The sequence below is a fragment of the Poecilia reticulata genome, chromosome 8, assembly GCF_904066995.2.
Source record: "Poecilia reticulata chromosome 8, P_reticulata-male-v2, whole genome shotgun sequence".
In the NCBI taxonomy this organism is placed as follows: domain Eukaryota; kingdom Metazoa; phylum Chordata; class Actinopteri; order Cyprinodontiformes; family Poeciliidae; genus Poecilia; species Poecilia reticulata.
In genome coordinates this window covers 3,316,320-3,329,606 of record NC_088837.1, presented here as the reverse complement: position 1 = coordinate 3,329,606, position 13,287 = coordinate 3,316,320, and the positions used below count along the sequence as shown (strand labels likewise).

Genomic DNA, 13,287 nt, shown 5'->3' with positions numbered 1-13,287 from the left:
GAAAGAAACCGAAGGGACAAAGGCTGTTAACATGTTGCTAGCTGGTGGTAAGTTTGCTTCAAAATGCTAATTATCTTAGTTTAATTATAAACAGTGCAGTAAAGATATACACAAACTTACGTTGGTTCCAGAATTAATTATTTTATCAATGTTATTGTGACTTTTATGATTATTACTATAACAATCATTCAGCTTCATGTTATAACTGCATAAAGGCTCTGTTTGTTGCAATTTAATAGTTTTCTTCATAAACTAGTTTTAATTTAGCTCAATATGCCAAAGAAACTTTGATATTGTGATAGGCCTGTCACGATAATACATTTTGCTGGACGATTAATTGTCTAAAAAATTATTGCGATAAACGATAATATTGTTTCAAGACTTTTTGACACTGATTTAATGGAAATGATGTAATAATTTCCATTATTACATCACTAATAAGTGATCACTAATAAGAAGCTAGCTGGTGTCTCATAAATAGAATGTCACTTGTCATTTTTCTCAGTGTGTGTGTTTGTGTGTGTGTGTGTGTGTGCGCACAAAGAGTGGGTGGTAGGTCTTGGCCCAAGGGGAAAGCAGGCAGCCTCTTTGCCCAGCCTCTGATGAATTCATATAATTAACTCTGCCTTGATCTGTTGGCTAATCCTGCACTCAGTAATAAGGGATTAAAATGTCACCTAAGCCACTTTATTTTCAAAAAAACACATAACACTGGAACTGATAAACTAAATAAACAAAACAACCAAAAACAAAAATAAAATGGATTCTCAGTCTCCATTAACAAAAAACGTACTTGAATAAAAACTAAACAGCATAGAGCCAAAGTGGAAATAAATACTGCATTCAACCAAAAGAGTGCAGATTATGAAGTCTGTATACTACATTGTCCTTCAGTAATCATTAGATTTAATTAGAGAAGATGGGCACATCCGACTACCTAATGCAGTAGTTCACACTACATGATTTTTTGCCTCTATTTTCCCCTTATGACAATCTTAGATCATTGGCCGATCTAAGATTGTCGCTGGTGATTTGTAACCAATCATCATGTTACAAGTAGATCTTCGTGGCCGCTCCGATCTAAATCAGGAGTTTTCCCTGACAGGGATCGTTAACGTTGAATGTGACAGGTAGCCAATCAGAAAGCTATTCTCCGCGCTTTCTGAGGGGAAATTACGGAAGGGATTCCCAAACAGCTGACAGGGCCTAACCCGAAGTCCAGTGGACATTGAAGATGATATGTGGAAACAGCATTAATGTTTATTCAACATTTCATGCAAAGAATATAGAAATGACCAGGGGAGGAGTTGGAGCCAAATTGCTACCGCAGTTGATAAACCCGGCAAGTTTTCAGCTGTTCTTTGTTAACGTGACATAAATAGGTTATAATGATTTTCATTCAGTCAGGACTTTACGCTGACTCTAACCACATGCATCACAAGTAGATTCTAGTAAAACATTGATTAATGCCTGGTTTTAAAATTAGTTAACTGGACTTGTAGCCATTATTTTGGGCCCATGTGGCTGGACACCACAGGGCACGATGAACCCAATCGAACCGTTATAACAAGGATTTCTGTCAGCTAAGGTGTCTGAGATTTTGAAAATGGGCCGACAACTCGTGTAGTGTGCACTGGACATTAGACTAAGGAAATGAGGAAAGGAGGGTCAGTGGAGAGCACAGGAGCTGAGCCTTATTTCATTCAGTGTCATCAACAGAAAGAATAAAAGGCAGGAAGAGACGATAAATACGATAATTAAAATGAGGTCGAGGTTTTATTGTGCGATAAATTAAATTTATCGTTTATCGCGACAGGCCTAATTGTGAGGCTGCTGTTATAACTCGTTCATCAATGCTTTTTATCTTCAACATATGTTTGCAGTCTAAGCAAATGAAGGTGAAAGAGGAAGCCAGGGATCAGGTATTAGAAAACATAAAAACTTTTCTGTCTCAGAAGAGGCTCTGGCTCCACCAGATTACCAACCAGTCCTGAGAATGAACCTCCACATCGTCTTCATGGTATGACATTTTTTTTCTTTTTTTTTCTTTTACTGAGCAGCCAGCCACAGTTTTAACAGAACACTGGTGTGTTACCAACACTAAGTGCTTAGCCTCTTACACCCTAAGGGGTATAAATAAATTTCCGCCTGACAAAAACACACAAAAGTAAATCACTTATAGCCTCACAGCTATTAGATTTAATAAGAAACTTTTGGTACCTCTGTAAAGGTAAGATGTCATAGAATGGTTTTCTGGTGTCAGCACCATTGTAGCTTTGACCCTGCCTGAAATATTAGGGACAAAATACAAAATATTTTGCATTTTTTTAACCTCGCCAAAATTTTCTTTGAAATAAACATTGAAAACACTACCAAAATAGTATTTGTAACACAAAAAAGTAGTACAGACTTTTAAATCTAAATGTTGTGTAAAAGTATACCAAATTTGGACTCAATCAGATGAATCATATTTATTTTAGAATGGTATTAGTGAGAAATTTCTTAGGCGGAGAGGCCATTTTGGCACATTTATCCAAAATGTCACCAAACTGTGCCAAATGTGTTTTTTACATCAATACTGGGGGTTTGTTAAAATTAAATAGCTTATTACCATCTAATGACACTTTCTACATATAATATAACCATTGGTCATGACATTTACCCCATTTATATGCAAAATGTACCATTGTGCACAGTGTAATATGTATAATAATGATGATGTGAAAGCTCTTTCTTTGACTCCAAATAGAAAACTTTTATTGAAACAAGATAAAACAGTCAAAAATACTTTTTGAATAATTTAAAAGAGCAAATAAACAATTTTGAAAATCCACCACCACCATCACCACCAAAAAAATGGACATCTTACCTCAAAGAAGGTGAAGAATCATGAGAGGTGGGGGAGGTGGGGGGAGGTTCAGCGTCCCCTGAGCTTGATGGTTCGGCTTCCACTCGACTATAAATAAAAATAAAGTATTTGAAGAATTAGAGGTTTATTACAAAGTAATGAACCAAAGTAAACATGAAATCCTTACTAGTAAAATAAAACATATTTTAGTAAAACATAAATAAACAAATAACCACATGGTTTTACTTCCTGCCGTTATTACAAGCATATAATCACTGAAATTAATAAATAAATAGAACCAAAACATCAAATATTTTGTGTGAAATTGCGGGGGGAAACTTACACATCACCGAGATCAAGTCTGTCAGCTGTGTCCGGCTCTTCCTCTTCCTCCTCGTCCGAATCCCACCAGCTATCAGAAGAGCTAGCTCCACTCGTAGCAAATCGAAAAACCGTTGTTGTTCAAAAGCCTTCAAAAGCCTCTAAATCGTCCAGTTTCTGCTGCTATGATCGATTTATCATAAATAAATCAAAACTGAACTCACGGAACCGAGATAACTCCACGTGCTCAGACTCCCGTATACCACGCCTGCTAACGCACGGAGAGCGCACCGTGACCGCATAAATTACGCATACATTTAGATCGGGTTCCGGAAAATACCTCATGATTTTGCGTAGCCGACATCTTGTGCCATACTCTGAGAGTCTTTCCACTGTCTCGTGAAGCCATAAAATGGCCGTGATGATCAGCTGATCGGGGGTTTTCCGGGCAGTTGCGTCATCGCCCGAGGACCTTTAAATCTCATCAGCTGTTTTTAAATAGCTCTAAAATCTTAACATTTTGGGCAAAACCTTTATGCAGAATAGTTTTTGAAAGATTAAAGCTTTTTTTAGCGAATAATAAAAAAAAAATTTTTTTAAAGGCACGTGGAGTCTTTGTTTACAGAGCGAGTCGAGGTCACATGACAGCTGGACCCGCCGTTGGGTCCGTCGGGCTTAACAGGTTTTAATAAACATGATTTGATTTAAAAATAATTGGACAGAATTTATTCCCCTTGTTATGCATTTTATTCATTGTTGGCTTTCAGGGCCCTGTGATGGACTGGTGACCTGTCCAGGGTGAACCCTGCCTCTCATCTGATGGCTGCTGGAAATGGGCACCACCAGCTCCCCTCATCACCCGGCAAGGATCAACGTCTTCAGATTATGGTTTTGAGGTAGTTTTTCTCCTTAAGTCCACATTTAAAACAGCTTCATAGTTAATGCCAACATCAACTGACTCTGTGAAATTGCTGACAGTTTTTTTTATCTACTTCTAATATAAACAGGTAAAGAAGATACCCAGAAATGTTTTTCCACCCCAGGCATCCGTTCCCAATCATCATCAGTTCTGATGATGTCACATACATAGCGAGTCTACAACATCTTAAAATTGTAAGTCTTACTTTTTTCCTTGCCGTTTTTCTGTACTCTTTAAAATACAAGTTCTTTCTCTGTTCTCTGTTTAATTGCTCTATTGTTCTTTGTTGCAGGTTTCTGTAAAGTGCAGTGAATGGGAATGTTCTGTCGTTGATCCTCACTCTTCTTAGGAAGGAGAAATGTCAGTTTGTCTGCAGTAATACTGTGACATCGTATTAAAACAATACTCTGTCCTTGGTGAAATATTTTTCACATTTCCTCCAAAGTGTAACTATTGTTTTATTGTGCCAATTTTCAAAAGCATGTTGACTGTAAACTTTGAACATATTGACAATTTGTACAATTCTGTTATAGTATATTGGCAATGTACTCTTGAAAAATGTGGGTAACATTGGACTTTTAATCCAACTTTTATAGTAACTTTGCATTAAGAATGTCGCTATTTACTGAATTACACTTCATGACAACAGTCAGACATTCATAAAGACTCCTTCATGTTTATGACAGTGTCATGTCAGTCTTATGCACAGCCCATCAAATAAAGTGTTACCAAAATGGTAATGTATTGAAATCACAATGTAATTTGATTCACCTATAAAGTGTGTAGTAAGTGATCCTTCTGTGTTCTGGTAGCCTGATGTGTTTGCAGTACTGTAGTGTGTATAAAAAACATGTAATGTACAAAGTGTCAAAGCAGGATAATAAAGGCATTAAGTAACTAAAAAGTGTACTTAATTAACAATTTTAATAAACCAAAAGTGTAATTGTAACATACTGTAATCACACTACTAATATATTAAATATGTAATGCCAATATACTTAAAATACATTCTAAGTATATTTTAAATGTAATTCAATCACAATACTCAAAATATGCTAATCAAGCATGTTTATATTACATAAAAAGCAATATACTTAAAGTACACTAAGTTCACCTTCAGTTGTCCCAAAAAAGTACATTGAAGTATGTACTACACTTTAAATTATAAAGTACACTAAGCACAAAATTAGTTGTTCCAAAATGTCACTTTAACTAATCCTAAGTATACTTGAAATATACTCATGATTAGTCTGACTTAAAGTATGCTCAAGTATGTTCAAATTTAACATAGTACATTAAATTTTCACCAGGGTATACAGTTTATTTATTTGCCGATTTATTTTTGTTGCATCATGTATATGTGATGCAAGTTAGAGAGACAAGAACTTGATGGAAAAAGTTATGATCCACTTGGGCTCAATAGTATACTGATGATAGAAACATGGATCACTGAAACAGTGGAACATTATGGCCCTTTATTAAGGGCCATAATGTTCCACTTGGAGAAGCCCAGCTTCTCCAAGCTGAGCTTCTCCAAGAGCTAAAACTATAGAAACAGAGGAAGTGTGGAGTTGAGTCAGACCAGGAGTCACAAGAATCCAAAGAATGAATTGTATAAGCAGAATTGCTCACAAGATATTCATCTTTTCAGAGTTCAGTTGCTGGTCACAACAATTTGGGAAAGTTATTACCAAGCATGCACAAAAAATGTTGCTTTCTTTTGCTTCTTTTGTGGTGCAATTTACATCACGGTACATTAACTGCAACAAAGGCAAATTAATCTCGACCTTTATATGGAAGCAATAAATAAAGACAAATCTAAAGATATTAGTTGTATTTTACAACTAAAATACAACTAGTATTTTAGTATTTCCTAAGTTAGGAAATACTTAGTCATAAGTATTTCCTAACTTAGGACTAAGTTAGGAAATACTTAGTCCTAACTAAGTATTTCAACAGAAAGCACTTATAGCTACAGTCAAACTATCTTCTACCTAGAGTCATGTACCAATGACTCTGGGTACACGCACACGGAATAACAATCAACAATCAAGCAAACACTTTCCAAACAAAAAGTTTTACTTGCAAAACTTTTCAGATGATACTTAAAAGATGCAGAGAATTGAATCTATGGCTGTTAGTGTAATGAACAGAACTATGTTTCCAGTGATTTCTCTGTGAATATCACACACGTGAATGATTTTTAAGACAACTGAGTGAGTTTGTTTGTTGTTATTTATTCCCCCCTGCAGGAAAGAGGTGAGAGGTAAATTGTTCCACTCCTTATCCATCCATCCACGATTGATGGGGGTGTGGTATCACCAGCAGTCAGGTGGGAGGCAGGGTATAATCTCCCAGATGTTACCCTGGGAGAACATACCCAGGGGTATGTGATGATCATCCATAAATGGATGATCATCATCCACCTATGATGATCATCCATCATAGGTGGATGATCATAGGTGATCATCCACCTATGATCAACGGTGGATCATAGTTGATCCACCGTCAGTTGTCGACCTCAACCATACATGCAACCTTTGTGATAATAATTCAACATTGAATTAACATCTTTTGCCAACAAGCCAACAGCGAAGCAGCTGTGTGTTTGGGCCATCCCACTCATGTAATGGTGGGGGTGGACCGCTCCACTCCTTGTAGTAAGTTGGAGATGTTTTTGTGTCAATATATCGCAAGCAAACAGTCAGTGAGATTTGTTATGAACAAGTAAGAAAATGTACAGAAAGGAATCAGCACCGACTATCCTCGACAGTGCTTAATTTAAAACATTTTAACCCCTACTCAGTAATAAAATGCTCTGACCAAGAGCTCAGATGAGGAGGAGAGGGGAAAGGGTGCGGCAAAACAGCTGACATTGATTCAACATTGATCAGACAAATGCATTTCAGTCATTAGATTTCAACGACAAAACAACATTGATTCAATGACACAGTTTCAACTTTAGTTACTTGGCTAGAGGTTGTTTGACGGTTGATCCACCGTCATTTGTCGACTTCAACCAAAAATCAACCATTAATCAGACCTCGGCATTTCAGTCATCAGATTTCAACCACAAAACAACGTTGATTCAATGACACAGTTTCAACGGTTTGATTGGATGGTTGTTTGATCCGCCGTCATTTGTCGACTTCAAACAAAAATCAATGATTCTAACTATTTTTCAACGTTGATTTAACATTATGTGCTCTCTGGGCTGATAATTCATCACAGGACAGCATGAGAACATATGAGCACAGTGAGAAAATTCCAACTCCACTCAGAAAGAATGATCAAACAGGGCATTAAGTTCAGTTCACTCTCTTCAGATTGTTTAAAATATCTAAGGCAGGGATGCCCAAGTCCAGCCTTCAAGAACGCTTACAGTTGCTTAAACCAGATGCAGCAAACATGTTAATTTTCAGTAGCTGAAAATGTAAAATAGAATGTAAAACACCCTCCTCCACCATTAAACTTCATTGTATGCCTGCAGCTGGCCTGGCAAGCTTCTCAAAATAAGTCACTATGGTAACTTGTGTGTGGTTGTTTTTGTGACGCAACAACAGCAGCAGCACAGATAGAAGAGCAGGAGCTTGAATGTGTGAACTTACAGGAATGTTTGACCTACAGCTGATTTCTTGGAAAAATTATAGGTTTGATTGATCACTGAGTAGGAGTACATGAGGTGCAGAACACAGATGTAACTAAGTAAAGCTGATTGTGAATAATGACTGAATAAACACAATGGAAAACAAAAAAAAAAACAGGAAAACAATGGGTAAGCAAAATCTATCTAGCACACAAGTGAGAAGAAGCATAAATCCCAAGAAAGCACACAAAACACAGGAACAACAAAAACCCAGAATCAAAACAAAGAAAGCAAATCCAAGTCCAACAGATTCCCACACTATTTTATATGCATCAGTGATGGAGAGTGGACCTCAAAATATACTATGTGTAAAAGATGGTGGCAACTATAAATTAGATATAAACTGCACATGCAGTTCAATATAACAAATTTTGGATCTCAATAAAATTCAAAATTGACTACACTGTAAAAAAAAAGTAACTTTCACAGTAAAAAAATCGTAAAATACCAACAGTTTCTGGCTGTAATATCCAAAACATTTTATTACCATAGAAAATACATGGAATTACCATAAGTCAACACTGCAAAATAAGTCCATAAATTTATAGTAAAAAATGGTGAAATAATTACGATTGCTGACTGTAATATAAAAAGCACTTCATTACCGTAGAAAATACATGGAATTACATGTAATTCATTCCATTTTGGGGTCATTGCCATAACTGCATTGAATCAGTCAGGAATCAACGTTGATTCAACCATCATTTGTATGTCAATTTTCATGCATATTTCTGTTGATTTTACATTGAATCAGTTAGGAATCAACATCGATTCAACCTTCATCTGAATGTGGATCTACATGCAGCTTTGGGTTGATTTCATATTGAATGAAAGCTAAGGATTTATGCACGTTTTTAGGTCTGATAGGTCTACATAACATACCACTAAAAGTTTCTTCACTGGTGTTAAACTCTATATTATTGACAGATCATGTGTACAAAAGTTTAAAAATGACAACATAGGTTTGATATAGCATTTTATTTAAGAGGGACAAATCTTTAAACATATTTGACTCATTTTTGACAGTCAGAATAACAGTCTATTGTCAATAGAAGAACAGAGTTCATGAGGTTAAGCTTTGTACTGTATGAACCAGGGAAACGGTACAAGTTGTGGTAACCCCAGTTTGACTCTGGTTGGCATCACTTTGATTCCTTGTGATGTCTTCCTCTCATTCTGGCGTGTAATGAAGCCACTTCTTGACAGTTTTACTGCAGTCCTCAAGAATCAGCTTCCGGTCAAACTGCAGAGCAATGGCTGAAAAGGACTGCAGTAAAACAGTGTACTAGTTACAGGTCTGAGAACAAATACTAACCATATAGTTCCCCATGTACACTCACTGTTGTATTAATATTTATCTTAATTGTTCATTAATATTTACGTATACAACTACATTTACCTATGAAGCTGCAGTCTAGTGTAGGATTTATGATGCTGCACTCATGTTAAAATGAGGGAATCAATATTTAAAATAAAGGCTGTTTATCAGAAAACCTTAAGATAAAACTCAGGGAGGATCTGGGTTTAGAGCAAAAGGGGATTTATACTGTAGTTGGAAAAATTATAATTTATACTGAATAAACTTCCATCAAATAGCTGGTTTAATCTTCAACTACAAATATTTCCAAATAAGTTTATTAAATTCATTACAAAATGTCCACGTGCTGATAAAGATCCCACACCAGTAATAATAGTCCAGTTCAGTTTAACCAGTTGCCAATCCAAGAATCAACAGACTGAATCAGTCATTAGCAGGTTTAGTTCTGTGTTTCACCTGCCTTACATGTTTTAAGTGTTTCCTTTCTGTCTCACCTGGATTGAATCTGTGGATGATTAACAACCTTCTGCACTTCTTGATGGCTGCTGACTGTCATGCAATCATCTAACTCAGTTGTTCTGGAACAGAGGCACATCTAAGCACGTCCCTAAGCACATTATAATAAAAAAATGAAAAACAAGTGATTACTTTCACAACAATTTAAAGCCCACCTGGAGCAGCCAGCCTTACACTTCCTTGTCCACCACATGCTCTTCCAGACCAAACAATAGGCCCTGCCCTATTTTAAAAACTCAAATCTCACAAAATCTGCCTATTGAAAAACTTACCATAAAACTGCTCAGAGGGGAATTCAATTCAGAAGCTGGTTGCAAAACAAGCCAGCAGCAAAATGTTGTGTGGTTGGGACAAACCACTAGTGTAAAAAGTGAGAGTCGGACTGTACAACTCCTAGTAGAGACTTGTAGATGTTTTTGAGTCAACACATTATGCACAGTCAGTAATAATATTTACAGACAAGTAATACAATGTACATAAAGAATCACAACCCACTGTTCTCAACATGTAGTGCGTTATTTGAAACATGATTAACCCCCACTTAGTAATAAAATGTTCTGACCCAGAGATCAAGGATGGGGGGAGGAAAGAAGTGAGAGGGGGCAAAGAGGGAAAGGCTGGGAGGAGCAAGTGGGTGTGGGGAGTTTTGGGAGGGAGTAGGGGGAGATGAAAAAGTGATGAGGGGTGCAACAAACTGCACAGATTGCACACATGGAGGCTTTAGTCCAGGGGTGGGCAATCCTGGTCCTCGAGGGCCGGTGTCCTGCAACTCTTAAATGTCTCCCTGGTAGAACACATCTGGATCCAATAGCTGAATCACCTCCTCTGTTCAGGCAGGTTCTCCAGAGTCCTGCTAATGACCTTATTATTTGGCTCAGGTGTGTTGAAGTAGAGACACATCTAAAAGTTGCAGGAGACCGGCCCTCGAGGCCTGGAGTTGCCCAACCCTGCCCCAGTCCCCGATGCAGCCATCACAGGCTCGATTCCCGGCCTTGGCAACCTTTGCTGCATGTCTTCCCCCTTTTCTCATTACCCACTTCTGGTCACTTAACTATCAAATAAAGGCAACTAGAGCCAAAAAATCTTTAACAAAATAAAATTTGAAAATTTAAAACCCTCACCTAAAATTAAAATTGTTTCAGCCGGAGCCCAAGGAGGAGGGAAGGAGAGTGGAAAGGGGGAGGAGATTGAGGGGTAGATGGGCCCAGGTGAGGGGTGGGTGATGGGGGGAAGGGGTGTGTGTAGAGGGGTGTGAAAAACAGCTTACATTGATTGAACATTTAGATCACGAGTTCTTCCCCAAACCTTGTCCTCAAGGCAAACTGACCTGCATGTTTTCATTTCAGCAAAACCCCATTAATCACACATCAATTAAAATCATGTGTGCCGAATTAGGGAAATGCCTAAGTGCTGAAACGCACTGGATTCCCTTTGACTTTACTTGAAATAATTAAGTTCGATACCACATTTGTATCCCTCGTCTGACACAATGACTCAAGCTAACCAGGGACAGATTCCCTACTAAGCCACCGTGGCTCTGTGGGTAGAGCAGTTGTCTTGTGATCAGAAGGTTGACAGCTCAATTCCAGCTCCCCCCTGCCACATGTCAATGTGACCCCTGGGCACTTAACCCCAACTGATCTGTGCATTAAATAAATGTGATCAATGTGCTTTCAGTGGTCAAAATGACTGGAAAAGTGCAATCCACTGATTGCAGGGCAAACTCCTACAGCTGACGCCTCCATCATTTATGAGAGAGTTTGATTAAATTATGCATTTGGGATTATTTAATTTTATGTCGACCATGGATTTGTCATACATTTAGAGAACTGTATGTTAGGTCCTGCTGCTTGGACGAAGGTGAAGTTGGGTAAAGGGCGATTCAACCTAATTTTTTACTATTGTCAGCAACTTTAATTTACTCTAGCTAAAAAACTACAGTCGGAAAAGGGTAGAGTGCCTTCTCCGGGTCAGGGGGGTCGTCCTGCCTCAAGTGGAGGAATTTAAGTATCTGGGGATCTTGTTCACGAATGAGGGAAAAAGGGAGCGGGAGATCGACAGGCAGATTGGGGCAGCGTCTGCCGTGAAGCGGGCGCTGTACCGGTCCGTTGTGGTGAAGAGAGCTGAGTCAAAAAGCGAAGCTCTCGATTTACCGGTCGATCTACGTTCCCACCCTCATCTATGGTCATGAGCTTTGGGTCATGACCGAAAGAATGAGATCACGGATACAAGCGGCCGAACTTGGTTTTCTCCGCAGGGTGCCTGGGCTCTCCCTTAGAGATAGGGTGAGAAGCTCGGTCATCCGGGAGGGACTCAGAGTAGAGCCGCTGCTTCTCCACGTCGAGAGGAGCCAGTTGAGGTGGCTCGGGATAATTCATATTTCATATTTTACTCATAATTTTTTTTTTTATGGAGTAATTTCGGTAACCCCAGCTGCCGGTGTTTTACTGTAAACAAAAAAACTGATTTTATCCGTAATTTGGTTTTATAGTGGAATTATGGCAACCCCACAACGTAAAAAAAACACAACAAAAAAACAACAAAAAAAACATAGATTTTACGGTAAAACGCCAGCAGCTGGGGTTGCCGAAATTCCACCGTAAAAACAGTTATGGTGTTGGGAACCAGGGTTGTTGAAATGGTTCCTTTTTGCTGCTTTCCCCCTCTTTTGCCACCAAAGGGTGCCAAGAAACTGTTCCTTCCTGAGGGCGTTGCCGGTGGTTCCTGGATTCCTGCACACCTGTAATTAATCAGATCATCTCGAGGAGTATATGAGAAGGGAGCTGCCGACACTTCAGCTCCAGAGTGTTAGCCAGTATTTGGTACTCCAGCCCTCCGTGCTTCTCACTGTGATCTCCTGTTGTGTACCTCAAGTGATATCTCCTTGTGCCTCTTCCTCAGGTTATTCCTCGTGACGCTGTGGATGTTGGTTGCCCGAGTTCCACTGACAACTCTTACTTGCTCCTCGCCTCCTGTAATCCAAAACTTACCTGTCCACCCTTCTCCGCAACCTCTTCATTGGTGAAGCAGCAACCCTCCACCTGAACCAAACCCCAGTAACCACAGTGATTCTTCCCCCCAGACAAGACCTACCTTCACCCAAGACCAGTCCGTTTATTCTGACACTGCCGTTTTCCACGACCCCTGAACTCACTATCGAGAGATAGTGAGTTCACTAGAATGTGAAAAAAGAGATTTTTTCACATTCGTAGATTTTACGCGTTTTAGCGTAAAATCTACGTGTTTTTTTTTACTGTGTATATTTTGATTAATTAGTAATTAACTAATAATTAATAATTAATAATAGATGGATAAAATGGGTATAAGATTAGAATTAATGAAGACTAAGTGACTGTGGCGTTGATATATTCAATCCAAAGCAAGTTGCTGTACTTGCTGCATTTGTATGGCATGCAGGTTGCAAAGTGCTGTTTATAATTTATCCAGTTTAAAACTGGTTTTAAAGTATCCCAAATGATGACCTGTTTACTGATGTAAAAATAGTTATGCTAACCTTTCATTATATTAAAAAATGCTTAAAGTAATTTTTATGAACATCTAAAATGTGTGTGAAAGCTATTAGTAAGTAGTATTTATAACGTAAACACATTGTCTGAGGTGATAAATAAATGACTAATTTCAAGGAGAAATTTGCAATAAGATTCCAAATTTTATATAGTATGTTAAAGAGAGTGAAAGAGAAAGAAAGAGAGAGAGAG

At 38.2% G+C, this 13,287-nt stretch overlaps 1 long non-coding RNA gene across 2 annotated transcripts; it reads left to right on the top strand.

Moving 5' to 3' along the window:
• Positions 1-460: 460 nt before the first annotated feature.
• On the top strand, positions 461-4,984 carry LOC145552440 (uncharacterized). 2 transcript variants are annotated; one of them, XR_014088493.1, is made up of 4 exons: positions 461-2,020; positions 3,937-4,065; positions 4,177-4,282; positions 4,381-4,984. It is a non-coding gene; the product is annotated as an uncharacterized LOC145552440 (long non-coding RNA). The 2 variants fall into 2 exon arrangements; XR_014088492.1 differs by lacking the exon at positions 461-2,020 and having other exon boundaries at positions 2,279-4,065.
• Positions 4,985-13,287: the final 8,303 nt, after the last annotated feature.